Source organism: Euphorbia lathyris, chromosome 10 (genome assembly GCF_963576675.1).
Source record: "Euphorbia lathyris chromosome 10, ddEupLath1.1, whole genome shotgun sequence".
Lineage (NCBI taxonomy): Eukaryota > Viridiplantae > Streptophyta > Magnoliopsida > Malpighiales > Euphorbiaceae > Euphorbia > Euphorbia lathyris.
The window spans coordinates 26741099-26756030 of NC_088919.1; the positions used below are offsets into that span (position 1 = coordinate 26741099).

The 14932-nt window shown below is 35.0% G+C and overlaps 1 long non-coding RNA gene across 7 annotated transcripts in view; it reads right to left on the reverse strand.

Moving 5' to 3' along the window:
- The window catches only part of LOC136209064 (uncharacterized), a 31594-nt gene extending 27412 nt beyond the window's left edge, over positions 1-4182 (reverse strand). For 5 of the 7 annotated variants that reach the window (XR_010677382.1, XR_010677381.1, XR_010677380.1 and 2 more), the window contains exons 1-4: positions 3821-4182; positions 3514-3649; positions 2409-2491; positions 2251-2335 (exon numbers count right to left, since the gene is read on the reverse strand). This is a non-coding gene — a long non-coding RNA (uncharacterized lncRNA). Of the gene's footprint in view, positions 1-195; positions 2336-2408; positions 2492-3513; positions 3650-3820 lie in introns of all 7 variants that reach the window. The other 2 variants (XR_010677383.1, XR_010677377.1) reach the window with 2 other exon arrangements.
- Between the last annotated feature and the right edge of the window lie 10750 nt (positions 4183-14932).

The window sequence follows — 14932 nt, forward strand, 5'->3', positions numbered from 1 at the left end:
AAACTTAAAACTCAAAATCAAAATCAGACCCAGTTCAGAAAGAGGAGAAAAGATAACTACTCACAGACCAAGATTAGTAAAAAACACAATTAAGAACACAGTTGAGCTACCTAAACGATTGCAGAGGATAAAAACATAGATTCCATTAAGATAATAAATAAAAATTTGGGAAATAACAACGAATATTGAGTTTACCAGGTTATGAAGCCATTAATGATGCACGGGAACAGATTGAAAATCAATGTCCAAATCTCATGATATTCTTGCAATTGCTGCTAGAGATGTTGTCTTCTGGTATACATCTGTTTTTTAATACATACACAATCTCTCAAGTTGGTCATCGAACTGATTGTCATTGGAATTTAGAAAACTAGTTAACTTAAACTTGTTTGAAGTGATATGAACTTCAACTTGGTCAAATTTCCATTTGCTATGCCACTTAGAATTTAGGAAGTTAATTATGTTAATTTAAGCAATTTGAAGAGGCTAACCGGTCGGTTTAAAGTTAGAGGGGTCATTAGAGTTTTCGGGACATGTTTGAAAGGGATTTATTAGGATTTTAACTCTTTAAACTTGTTTAAAGTTACTTATTAGCCTTCTTATTCATAAAAGAAAAAATACAGCACATATTTAGTTTCAGTTTTTCCAAGTCAGTATGAAAAACTACACTTGAATTTGCTAGAAAGCATTAATGAAGCCAAGTAGAATAATGATTGAAATATGCAAGTATGCATATGCATGAGAGAACAAATAGAACAGCCAGTAGAGATATGAATGTTGTATTTTAGATGCATTTTTATGATGTAGTGTTTTTGTTTCTTTTCGTAACAACATTAATCTTATCATGCAGCTTAGAGACGAATTTTGAGTTATTTTCTCATTGTTATTTGCTAAATTTTCCATTTAGGATCTGGAATGGATTTAATGAACTTGAGTTGTAGTTAATAGAATGGGAAATGAGACATTCCTTAGGAAAATGGATAAATTTTGAGATTGAGGAATCTGAAACTGGTTTTTAAAATGGGAAATATAACATGTTTTTGAATTTACTATTAGGTGATGTGGAATGTCATTATTGATGCTATAATCCTTGCACTACACACCAACCCGTCATTCAAGAACGAAATGACCAATAGTGAAGTACGAAGTGAAAGAGCTTAGACCCGGGACTGCATAACAGAGCCAGTAACAAAAGGCTCAAATGTTTCAAGCAATGATTTAGCCAGCTTGGTATCCAATTGAATCCGAAATTCTCAATATCAAAAAGAAAAAATGGGCATCACAGATGTATTTAACACCTGCAACCGTTGATTTGTCTGTGAATTTCACTTATAATCAAACTAAATTCAACAAGTAATCAATTGTACAAAAAAGAAATAGATACAAGAAGAAGAGAAGCAGAAGGAACTGTTGGCTTTATTCTTCTGCATTATGCAGAACAAATTTCACTACATAATGATTAATTGATCACCTACGAACATGTCTAGCAGTTGCATTTTCTGGCAAAATCAAAGCAAGATAGCAACTTTGGGCATGATAGAATCATATAAGTGCAAAAGCAAAAAAAAAAAAGTGCAACAGATACAAGTGAGAACGAATAAAAGTAATTAGAGTTAACAAAAAAGTTTCATAATTAAACCAGAAAACATGGACTAGAATACTGAGATAAACTTCAGTTTTTCAATGTGATTAAATTTCACAAAAACAAAAATTTAAAACTAATGTAAAAATCTAATATTTTCCCTTCTTTTTTCAACCTCTCTTGATTACAACATCTGCAAGATAATTTTTCCTTCTTCTATCCTCCTTTTCTCAACAAACAAACAAAAAAAAAATAACCAGAAAATTAGGTTAGGAATTACCTCATTTTCTCTTCTAATTTCTTTCTCTTTCTCTTCCAATTACTGATTTTGGGAGCAGATGAAAAATGGCACATGTCTCTATTTTCAATCAAAGCGAAATGATGTTTGCATAATTCAAACAACAGAAGAAGAAGGCTCCAGCGATAGACAGAGATCATGCATCGTTAAATTTGGTTTAGAAGCATAGTTAACCAGAGTTAATTTTGGTTAAGAGTTTTAATAAGTCTAAATGCTGATTAGGATAAATTTAACACATGTAATTAATTGATTGGGGGACAGGGAAGGAGACACCATATAAGGGACAACAGATTTTTTCCCTGCATGGTGTTATCATTAAAATACAAAAAAACCAAAACTTATTTCCTCAATGAAGTATGTCAAATTATACCTTTCCCAAACATAAGATTACAGTGATTCGTGTCGTGCCTTCAACCGCCTTTCTTCGCAGACTTGATAATTTCAATGAACTCAGGCTGATCACAAAGTAAGGAAAAACACTTACAAAGTTTAATGCATTATAAATTTAACAACCATCCAATTACTTACCTTCAGAGAGGCTCCACCAACCAAAAAATCATCAACATCAGGTTGTGCAGCCAAATCCTTGCAGTTTGCATCACTCACTGACCCTGAAATGCAAAAACAATTAAATATAACACAGAATCACCTATCTTATCATATCAAATTCTATTAACAAATTCACTTGGTTTTAGAAAAAATTGTGTTAGGAATTAATAATTAATTAAGCTTAAAAGCTTAGTTTTGCTCCACAGGTTAATGTAAAGCAAGCAATTAAGTATAAAATTGAGATTCTATTAGTGAAGAAGAATCTTATTAGTTCAATTGTAGATGTAGATGGATATAAAACACAAAATCAAGGTAGTATATATGGGGGGCAAGACGAATAATTGAGCAATCAGGATTTTTGTTCTTTAAGAAAAAAAGAGAAATGATGCTGCCAGAGAAAGCCATGGTTAAAGGGTTTTTTGATATAGTAGTATTTATGAGTATTTTGATGACAAAGACGAGGTTGAGGAGCTGTGTCAGTTAGAGAGTATATAATGTTCTAAATAATTTGCAGCTTGATCCACTGAATTTTACCTTTTCCTATCCCAAAGAAATTTCAAGGCACTATGCGAGAGGGTATTATCCCAGAGAAATACACAAAATACAGGATAAGTATGGACTATGAAATGACCTCAACTTGATTAGGGGTATTATTCTTCCCTTTGCAATCAACTAGAGAGGGTATTATAGTTTAGGTGTCTTGGCTTTGATAAGGAAATAGGGTCACCTTAAAGAATGACACAATTTGGCCACATTGAAGAATTTCATAAATATACAGAAGTAGAAACGACTATAAAGCAGTCCAAAACAAAGTTCAAAGGCTCAATACAACAAAAATTGAATAGTTTAGGCACTGCATCAGTGTCTCAACATCAGTGATTCTACAACTTTACTAATTGTACGAGTTCACTAAATAGGCAAACAATCAAAATCTAAGAGCACTCAAAATCAAATGAAACCCAAATCGCAGAATATAATTGAACCAATTATGCACAAACACTCAAAATCTAAGAGCACTCAAAATAACACTCAAAATCAAACGAAGTCGCAGAAAAAAATGAACCACTAATTGGCAAATACCCACCTCAATCATTTACCTCTTTTCTGTTAACAGGATGAGGACCAATTGAGTTATGGCACACATACATACTATATTGCCTCTGCTGCCGAAAAGCCACTCTTGACAGTCGATCAGCTCCTTAAGGCAAAGGGATCAAACTCTGAAATCGGAAATTGCGAACATCAATGATGAGTATATTATAATACACAGAACATAAAACCCATATAATACACAGAAATCAGAACAAATGAAACTCATATGATAAACAAAACCAAAAGAACGAACAACAAGGTCGAAACCTAGAAGACGGAACATGTATAATAAACAAAACCTCTGCATGTTAGGAAGAAAATCGAGTGGACCTCAGGATGGCCTGAAAATGCCTCCACGATAACCGACTGATCATTGGAAAGCCGAGAACGGTCCATTAGAACCTCCAGAAACCCAAATCGGAGTAATTAAACTCTAAGAAACCCATCTCAGGTTAGGAAAATGGAGTCTCATCTTCGTTAACCCGTACAAAGGGACGATCGAAACAGAGACCAAGGGAGAGAGAGTGCGAAGGAAAAAGAGAGAGGGGGAGAAAGAGGCGGCCGAAAAGAGGTAGGGTACTTCTGGAAGCCATGGATGAGAGTTTGAAAGCTCTTGATTCATGATGTTGAAGGATGAAGAGGAAGAGAAGAGGCGGCCGGAAGGAGGGGCTGCCAAATGATCCTAACCTAATTGAGAATATATAATAGGCTTTTTATTCTTTTAAGCCTTCTTATTTTGTTTATTTAGGTTTAGTCCCTGCTAATCTAATTTTTGTTCAAATCAACCCCTTCCCATTCTATAATTTAGTCCCCCATTGATTTATATAATTACGAATCTGAACCTGTTTACTTTGTCTCCCGTACCTAATTGTTTGAGTTAAGCTTAATTAGGTCGTTCCATGTTTTAATCATGTACCTAATTGTTTGAATTAAGCTTAATTAGGTCGTTCCACATAGTAGTTTGAATTAGTTGTGTCGCACTTTTAAAAAGGAGCGACACAAAGATTACACACTCCTTGTGTCGCTTTTATAAAAGCGTGTCACAAAGATAACACACTCCTTGTGTCGCTTTGGTAAAGGCGCGTCACAAGTTTGCTTTTGTGTCACACTGTAAGACAGGCGATACAAGAAGTAACTCATTTGTGACGCACGTTCTTCAAGCATGACACAAGTGATGACACAGAATACTTAGTTGTGTCGCATTTACAGAACGCGCGACACTAGTTACTCTATTGTGTCGCTTTATCTTCAAGCGCGACACAAGAGGTGCGACACAAGTGAGCGTTTCTGTACTAGTGAAACTAATAAATATAATCATGCAATTGGGAATAAACGAAGGCATACTTTGATTAAATGTAAATAAAGATAAAAGGAAAGAGAAAGAATTTCTAAAACCTGTTGTCTGATTACAGTATAAACAATGTAGGTTGATCCTCCACCCTTTAAGCTGTTCTTCAAAGAATAAAAGCTAACTACAAGAACTGAATCGAAAACTAAAAGCTGAAAATATGTTTAAAGTAGCTATCAATCTAAAAACTGTCTAATCTCCCCGAAGAACTGAGTTGAGCTTCTATTTATAGACATAGGCAGAAAACCTAGGTCTCCGTGGGTACAAAAGTCTTTTCCCGCACTTAATTAGGTATTTTAGGATCAACAATTCGAGATTCCAGCAGGGGAGAGGCGTTTTGGCGCCTCTCCCACCTTGTCTCGTCGAGACGAGTGTCCGTCTCGTCGAGACAGCTCTATGTCTCGACGAGACAACCTGGTGTCTCGATGAGACATGCATCTAAGTGGGGCAGGAAGTCCGGTTTTTTTCTTTGTTTTGGTCCTTGAGCTTCCGAAATTTGCTATAATGGTCCCTGATGAATCCCAAAAGTCCTCCGACGGTCCCTGAATTGTCCGGAAATGCTCCAAAAGGCTCGGGTCTGGTTCGGAAATGCTCAAATAGGCCTAAAAACACCTGAAAACACAGAAAATGCCATAAATAATGGAAATTACTAATTTTAATTAAAAGATAACAAAACGATACTAAAACTAAATGGAAATAAGGCAAAAACGAACTAAAATGATCCTAAAAACCCTATAAAAATGGAAGCTATCAAGCAGCTCGGGTTGCGCCGCGAGGCAACAACCCGAACTACTGTTCGACGGCTGCTGCCTCACGGCAGCAACCAAGGTGCGACTGGCCAACGCTGTCGCAATGATACTGCCAAACGGCAGCAGCTAATTAGGGTCGGGCCCTTTATGGGCCTGGCCCGACGGTATATGTATTTTAAAAATCATTTTTAAAATAAAAGACTTTTAAATACATTTATATATATATATATACGTTTTAGAAATAAATAGTTTTCTGTTTTTTTATTATCAAATAAAATGAATTTATTTAAAAGTTTGTTTTACTTAATATTTGATATATGTAATTCAAAGTGTTAAATGAATTATACAAATTAATTGGGATATGCATAATGTAATTTTTGTATAGTTATACTAATCTAATATGTAATTGTTATAGTTTGATTAGATTAGATATAAGGGACCTTATAATTAATGGAATTAAAATTGGATGATAGTTAATTTGAAAAGTTAATGTGATTAACCTAAATATTACATAAATAATTTATGTAATCAACCAATTAAATTTATTTAATTGAGTCTATGCATGTTTGGAGTTATGGACATATTTGGACCATCTATTTAGTCTTTTGGTATTTTTGGAAAATAGGGCCTGCGTGTCCTGCCTATCTACTATCTATTGTAATTTCTCCTCTCATCTAATTCCCTTCAAATTAGTTGAAGTTTTCTTTAGTAGTATAGAAATTGATTTTGATGTAATTTTAAGGCGCCAAGGAGAAGACGGAGGACCTAAAGAGAAATATATAATAGTTAGTATTTTCCTAGGTTTGACCTTTTATTCCGTTTCTGGCTCAACGGAATAATTTAGATAATATGTCCATAACTACCAATGTAAATTGTATGTGTCTGATGTATGCTAAAGCAAATCAAGACTAGGTTACATTATGAGACTTAAAATAAAAATCCATCACTAATTAAAAGTTAAGTAAATAAGCAATTTATTAAAATCGGTTGCCCCTCCCTAATATTATAATTCAACCGGCAGTATCTGGGGACTTTGGGTTGTTGAGCAAACTCAAGCTCGGGTCTTATGGGTAACACCTGGATTATTGAAAATTGTTTTCACGAATATGGGGTAATACTTAAATTAGATTATGATAATTGGATGAGCAAAATCATGTTGTTATAAACTAATGGGCAATATAGTTGGGATTAATATGAGTGCATATTAGTTACTAATGTGGTTAGTAACCCAATAACCTAGGAATCACATTGTTGATGTGATCGATTACATGAATCTACCTAACAAATGGGATTAGCTTGTTGAGCAAACTCAATGTGAAATTTCAAGAGTTAGGATCCTAGCTCACTAAAGGATTTGTGAAATTCTTCAAATTAATATGGAGGGCTATTAATTTGGCAAAATAGTAGGAGCAATTTAAAATAAAAATTAAAAGTCCTATAATTTTAAATTGATATACTTTAAAGCAAATGAATAACATACGTTTACTCTTTCTCACTCTCAGGTTAAATTAAAACACACTCCTAAAATCATGACTAAAACCAATCTACAAAATATTCTTACCGATAACAAGTTGAACGGTTCAAACTTCACCGACTGGTATCGCAACCTCAAAATCGTTTTGAAGTTCGATAAAATAGGGTATGTACTTGATACATCGATACCCCCTACCCGAGCTGATGATGCTCCCATCGAAGATATCGATGCTTACCAGAAGCATAAGTCCGATGACGATCACACGGGATGCATCATACTTGCATCAATGACACCGGAATTGCAAAGGTAACATGAGGAGATGGATGCCTATTCCAATGTCGCGCACCTGAAATAGTTGTTTAGGAAACAAACTCGTTGCGAACGCTACGAGATATCGAAACTGTTATGCAGGATGCAAGAAGGCACATCTTTGATGACACATTGTGTCAAGATGATTGGCTATATTACCAAACTTTCGAATATTGGATTTGCGATGGATCATGAACTAAGTGTCGACTTACTTCTTCAATCCTTCCTAGAGAGTTATTCACAGTTCATCATGAACTACCAAATGAATGACTTATAGACGACTCTTGAAGAGCTTGCTAATATGCTCAAGGCTGTTGAGCGGAATATGAAGAAAGATAAGGTAATACCCGCACTTATCATTGAGGGATCAAAGAAGAGGAAAGGGAACCCTCCCAATCCAAGACATCCCAAGAAGGGCAAGAGAGCCATGCCAACAAAAGCTAAGGGGAAGCAAGTGAAGAAGCCCAAAGGAGAGTGCCACTTCTGTGGTAAAGACAGGCATTGGAGAAGGAATTGCAAGGAGTACCTAGCCTCCCTCAAGAAGGGAAAAGACGGTGCTTCTACATCTGGTATGTTCTATATTGAAATAAATACAATTTCATAGTCTGAATCTTGTGTATATTAGATACCGGATGTGGATCTTATATTTGTACAAATATGCCGGAACTAAGGCAGACTAGGGAATTGAAGAAGGGAGACATAAATTTGCGAGTTGGGAATGGAGCAAGAGTTGCAGCGCTCGCAATTGGAGATTATGTTTTAAATTTGCCCTTTAAGCTAGTAATAGAATTAAGGAACTGTTCCAAAGATGTCTAGAAACATTATTTCTATTAGCTGTCTTGTTGATGATGGCTTTAATATTTCGATAAAGAACAAAGTTTGTGAGTTTTATAGAAATGGGATTTTCTATTTTTTAGGAATATCATTAAATGGGATTTATGTTTTAGATGATAAGATTTTTGTTTTCACAATTGATACCAAAAGACATAAGCTAGATAATTCAACTTACTTGTGGCATTGTCGTTTAGGCCATATAAACAAAAGACGCATGCTTAAGCTACATCAAGATGGGCTTATAGATTCAGTTGATTATGAATCAATGGAAACATGCGAAGCATGTTTAAAAGGAAAAATGACAAAGACGCCCTTTAGCAATAAATATGAGCGTGTATCAGACACTCTAGGATTAATACATTCAGATGTATGTGGTCCTATGTCAGTCCAAGCAAGAGGAGGATTCAGATACTTCATTAGCTTCATAGATGACCATTCTAGATATGGTTATGTTTATTTGATGAAGCACAAGTCAGAAGCTTTTGAGAAATTCAAATGCTTCAAGAATGAAGTAGAAAATCAAACAGGAAAGAAAATTAAGATACTTCGATCATATCGAGGTGGTGAATATCTTTCAGATGATTTTTTAAATTATCTAACTGAATGTGGGATTTGCTCATAAATGGACACCTCCTTTTACACCACAACATAATGGTGTATCCGAAAGGAGAAACTGTACCTTATTGGATATGGTACGATCCATGATGAGCACAACATTACTTCCAAAGATGTTCTAGGGCTATGCCTTAGAAACTGCCCTGTTTACCCTAAATCGAGTACCAACTAAATCCGCCAGTTCCACACCATATGAATTGTTCATTGGTAGGAAACCTATTTTCTCATTTATGAGAATATGGGGTTGTTCAGCATTTGTCAAACGTGTAGCATCAGATAAACTGGATGCTAAATCTGATAAGTGTTTTTTTATAGGATACCCCAAGGAAACTTTGGGGTATTACTTCTATCATCCAAATGATCAGAAAGAAATATTATCCAAACATGCTGTGTTTCTAGAGAAAGAGTTTCTTAAAGGAACACAAATTGGAAGCATAATTGAACTTGAGGAAGTTCAAGAAGAAACACCAGCTGAAACAACAGAGGCGATTGACGAACCCGAGACAGTCCCATTAGATGAGACTCAAGTGCCATTACCTACTCGTAGATCACACAGAGTTCGTGAACTCCCACTTAGATATGGTTTTCTAGTGGGAGATGATGATGAGGTTCCCGTGTTAGACGACAAACCCGAGAACTACGAAGAGGCTCTCACCAGTCCAGATTCCAAAGCATAGCTTGAGGCCATGAATTCTAAAATGGATTCCATGTATACCAACCAAGTGTGGACTTTGGTTGATCCACCCGAAGGGATAAAACCCATTGGGTGCAGGTGGATCTTCAAGAAGAAGACAGACATGGATGGAAAGGTTAGCACCTATAAAGCTAGGTTAGCAGCGAAAGGATACCGTCGGAAACAAGGAGTTGATTATGACGAAACTTTCTGAAGGGAAATAGGCAAACGTTTGGCAGCGGAAATATAAATTTTTTACCTATTTCCTTTTTCCAAGATCCGTTAATCATTATTTCATATAAAGATGGATTGAATATAAATACCTTTATGACGATCAATCTACCGTTGCAAACGAAGTGCCCACAACTTCAAAAGAGATGGAAACTGTCTACCAATCCGCCCCTACCCGAACAGAAATTCCAGACCTCCGAACGATAATCCCAATGGTGCAAACAAGGAAGAATGTGTCTAGAAGCTCATGTCCAAAAATCATGACGATCTGAAGGTTCAATCTCCGGGAATCGACGAAATCGTGAACTGACCCGATGTAGGAGGAGCAAAATGAATTTCTCCTTTTGTATGTCTTTTCTACTTTCATGAACATAACAAAACATATAAGTAAACGATTAGAACTCAACCAAGTAATAACAATCAAGATAGATTGCCTCCAATTAATCAACACAAGATCAAGGAGAAAGAGGAAGAGATAAAATCAATCGAATGGAAGCAATCGATGGAATTCCGTCCTCTAGTGTAGGGGTCGAAAATCTCAGTCTGCAGGGGAGATTAGGGTTGGCCGAAATTTGCAATGGGATGGGGTATATTTAACCTCTTGTATTTAAACCCTAGTTAGATAGAATTAGGTTACCTATTAAGAGTTATATTCAGAATAATACTCTTGTTATTATTATCTATAATTATATCTAAATATATAAAGATAATATTAACTTATTTAGTAGGATAATAATTAGAAGTAATTTAATCTCAATAAACATTCTAATAGGAGTAGGATCGTGGGTCTCCAGCCGCTTCTTGATCATTTAATCTCACTTATTTTAGGCACCTAAAGGGTGTTAGCAAGCTCTTCTTAAATTGTATCGGATCCCTAACAATAATACTTATCTTTCATTAACGGAGTTTGAAAGTACACTACCTCATAAATATTAGGATTAATATTCTTCAATGGGCGTAAAGATAAAATAAAAACTAATTTGTACTTTGTCCGGACAAAATAATAGCTTTGAAAAGGGATAAATTACACCCATGGCCACTTAACTTTATTTATTTTAATATTGTGGCAACTGAATTTCAAGTCTTAACGGTATTGTCACTGAATTTTACATTTTTTAACATCGGTGGTCATTCAACTTTAACTAACTCCTCAAAATAACCGTGAACGACCTCAAAATGAAAATATTCAAGAATTAAAGTTGTTCAGAACGACAGTTACCATGGAGCCGTATTTTTTATTTTCCAAACTCACATTTTTTGAGCTTTCTCGCTCTAAAAATTCACTATCTCTTCCAACTAAACAACACCTAAATAACCTGAAAACGAAAATTTTCAAGAATTAAAGTTACTTATAATATAATTAACTATTCAAATTTTTTTATTTTGAGTTCGGTAACGATCTTTTTGGGACATTGAGTGACCACCGATATTAAAAAGTATAAAATTCAATAATTATATTATTAAAATTTAAAATTTAATGACTACAGTATTAAAATTGGTAAAGTTGACTGGTACGAGTGTTTACTCCTTTGAAAGAGTTTGAAAAGTTAAGGAAATATAGAAGAAAATGTGACTATGTGAAGACGTCCTAGTCCTAAAGTTTGATTGATGGAGGAGAAAATCTCATCACGTGTAATCCAACAAGGGGAAGAGATGGAAAGGAATTACCCTACCTTTAACAAAACTACATCCATATCACTTTCTTATATATATGGACAAATATATCCTTGTCCTCCCTTCTCAATTGCAATGATGGGACTCTTCCTTCTTTTAGGAATTCTTTTTTATTTGAAAACAACCCTTATATATTAATTTATAAAATCAAAATTAACTAACACACCACACGGAATATGACTTGAATTGAATTGTCTCTATAATACGATTATGCAACAAAAACTTCATCTTTACATGAATGTTTAGCCACCATTAATTATAGCGATTCAATTTGGACTTTTCCTTTGCTTCATTTATTAAACAGAGTCTTGATAGTGGTATATATATATATATATATATTGTTTTCCAAATTTATATGTGAATGATAAATATTGAATTTCAAAAGTTGTCACCAAGAAGCTGAAGCTTAGTCAACCCTAAGTTCATGAGGATCTTGAGATAGTAAAAAACTAGAAAAGTTAATCCTAGGATCACTGACCAACCATCTTCTCTAACTAAAGAAGATATCTAAGAGATAAAGGAACACTACGAATGGTTGGAGACGATGATCGTTTCTTTTTCGAAATCAACTGAGAGAGCCCACAATCCCCATTCCCCATTAAAATTAGGAGTTTTCACCCAATTCCTAGATTGGGAAATGACCTTTCCACTCCATGATGGTGTTGTTTCGGTTTTACAAGAAATCAACATCTGCCCTTGCCAAATCACCCCTAATGCCCGATTGGAACTCCTCAGTTTCAACGAAGTCTGTAGAGACTTTCGTATTGTTCTGACCGGATCCTTATTTCGGCGGTATTGGCGTCCTACCAAGAAGGACGATGAGGATATGATATATTGGACCAATTATAAACAAACGAAAGCCTTTTATTAGAGACAAAGTTCAAAGTCACAAGGACTTTAAACCGAAGTGGTTATGGATTGAACGAAATGGAATCAACCCAAACAACCCTTATGTCTTAGGCTTTCCTTTTGCCACAAGATGGAATATAGATCCGAAGTCATCTCAGAATTGGAAGCCGAAACAAGCTTTGACAGTAGACAAAGAGGCCGCAAGAGAGAAAATTGAGGCCTTTTATTCTGTTTCTGGCTCAACAGAATAATTTAAATAATATGTCCATGACCGCCAATGGTAATTGTTTGTGTCTGATATATGCTAAAGCAAATCAAGACTATGGTAGTTTATGAGACTTTAAAATAAATCCCTCACTAAATAAAATTTAAGTCTATAAATAAGTTATAAATCAGTTTCCACTCCTAATATTATAATTCGGTCGGGCTTATGTGGGGGTCTTAGGGTTGTTGAGTAAACTCAAGCTTGGGGCTCAATGGATAACACCCGGATTATTGAAAAATGTTTTTATGAATATAAGGTTAACGACTTAAACTAGCCTAGAATAATTGGATGAGTAAACTCATGTTATTCGAGTCTAGTGGGTAATAATATTAAAATGTATTAGTTACTAATATGGTTAGTAACCCAACAACCTAGGAATCATATAGTTGATTTGATTGATTACACAAATCTACCTATCAAATGGAACTAGCTTGTTGAGTAAACTGAAGGTGAAATTTCATGAGATAGCATCCTAGCTCATTAAAGGGTTTGTGAAAATTATTCGAATCAATGTAGAGGGTTATTAATTTGGTAAAATAGTGAGATCAATTTACACACACAAAATCCTATGTTTAAATTATATACTTAAAATAAATGAATAACATTCGTCACTCTATCTCACTCTCAAGTTAAAGTAAATACTCTGAATCATCATATCGAAAATGGATCTACACAATATTTTAATCGATAACAAATTCCATAAGTTCAAATTTCACCGATTAGTTTTGCAAACTCAAAATAGTTTTGAAGTTTCGAAATGATTGGGTATGTATTAGATACACAGATACCCACCATCAAAATTGTTTTGAAGTTCGGAAAAGATTGTGTATGTATTAAGATACACTGATACCGAATGTCCCTGTTGATGATGCTCTTATTGAGGAGATTGATGTTTACCGGAAGCATCAATCAGATGACAAACATAAAGGATGCATCCTACTTGCAGCAATGACCCCTGAGTTACACTGACAAACATAAGAAACATGGACGTGTATTCTATGGTTCTCCACTTGAAGGGACTGTTTTGGAAACAGACTCGATGCAAACGCTATGAGATAGCGAAGTTGTTGTTTCGCTCCAAGATGCAAGAAGGTTCTCTTATTGTGGCACATTGTGTCAAGACGATTGGTTACATCACCAAGGTTTCTTGTATTGGATTGTGATGGATAATGAATTAAATGTCGACTTAGTTCTACAGTCCCTCCTAGAAAGGTATTCATAGTTCATCATGAACTGTTAGATGAATAACTTAGAGACCTCTCTACAAGAGCTCTTGAATATGCTCAAGTCAGTTGAGCCCAATCTTAAGAAAGAGAAAGTGATGTCTGCACTTGTTATTGAGGGATCTCACAAGAGGAAAGGGAAGTTTCCCAATCCTAAAGATTCCAAGAAGAACAAAGGCATTAACTAAGTCAATAAAAGCAAGAAGCCGAAAGGGAATGCCACCAATGTGGTAAAGAAGGGAATTAGAAGAGTAACTGTAAGAAGTACTTAGACTCTCTCTAGAAGAAGGGCCAGGATGGTGCTTTTACATTTGGAATTAAAATGATAGATAATTCAACTTACTTATGGTAATGTCACCTAGGCCATATAAGCGAGAAACACATGTCTAAGTTGCATCAAGATGGGCTTATAGACTCAGTTGGTTTTGAAACAATAGGCACATGTAAGTCTTGTTTAAAGGAAAGATCACCAAGACACACTTTAGCAATAAAGGAGAACGTGTATCAAACATTCTAGGACTAATACATTCAAATGTATGTTGTCATATGTAAACGCAAGTAAAAAGAAAGGTCTAGTTACTTCAATAGATTCATAAGATAATCATACCAGATTTTGATTCATTTGTTTGATGAAGCATAAGTCAGAAGCTTTTTAGAAAGTTCAAATGCTTCAAAAATGAAGTAGAAAACCAAACAGGAAAGACTATTAAAGAACTTCGATTGGATCGAGGCGGAGAATATCTTTCAGATGATTTCCTGAATTATCTAAACAAATGTGGGATTCTCTCATAATGGACTCCTCCATATACACCACACACAACAGTGAATCTGAAAGGAGAAATTATACTCTATTAGATATAGTACGATCCAAGATGAGCACAACCTCTCTTCCAAAGATGTTCTAGAGATACACCTTAGAAACCGCCTTATTTACCTTGAACTGAGTATCCAGCAAATCCGCCAGTCCTACTCCATTTGAATTGTTCATTGGAAAGAGACCTAGTTTCTCTTTCATGAGAATTTAGGGGTGTTTAGCATATGTTAAATGGATAACATCAGATAAGTTAGATCCTAAATTTGATAGATACTTTTTCATTGGATATCTAAAAGGGATAGTAGGATATTACTTCTATCATCCAGATGATCAGAAAGTAATAGTATCCAAAC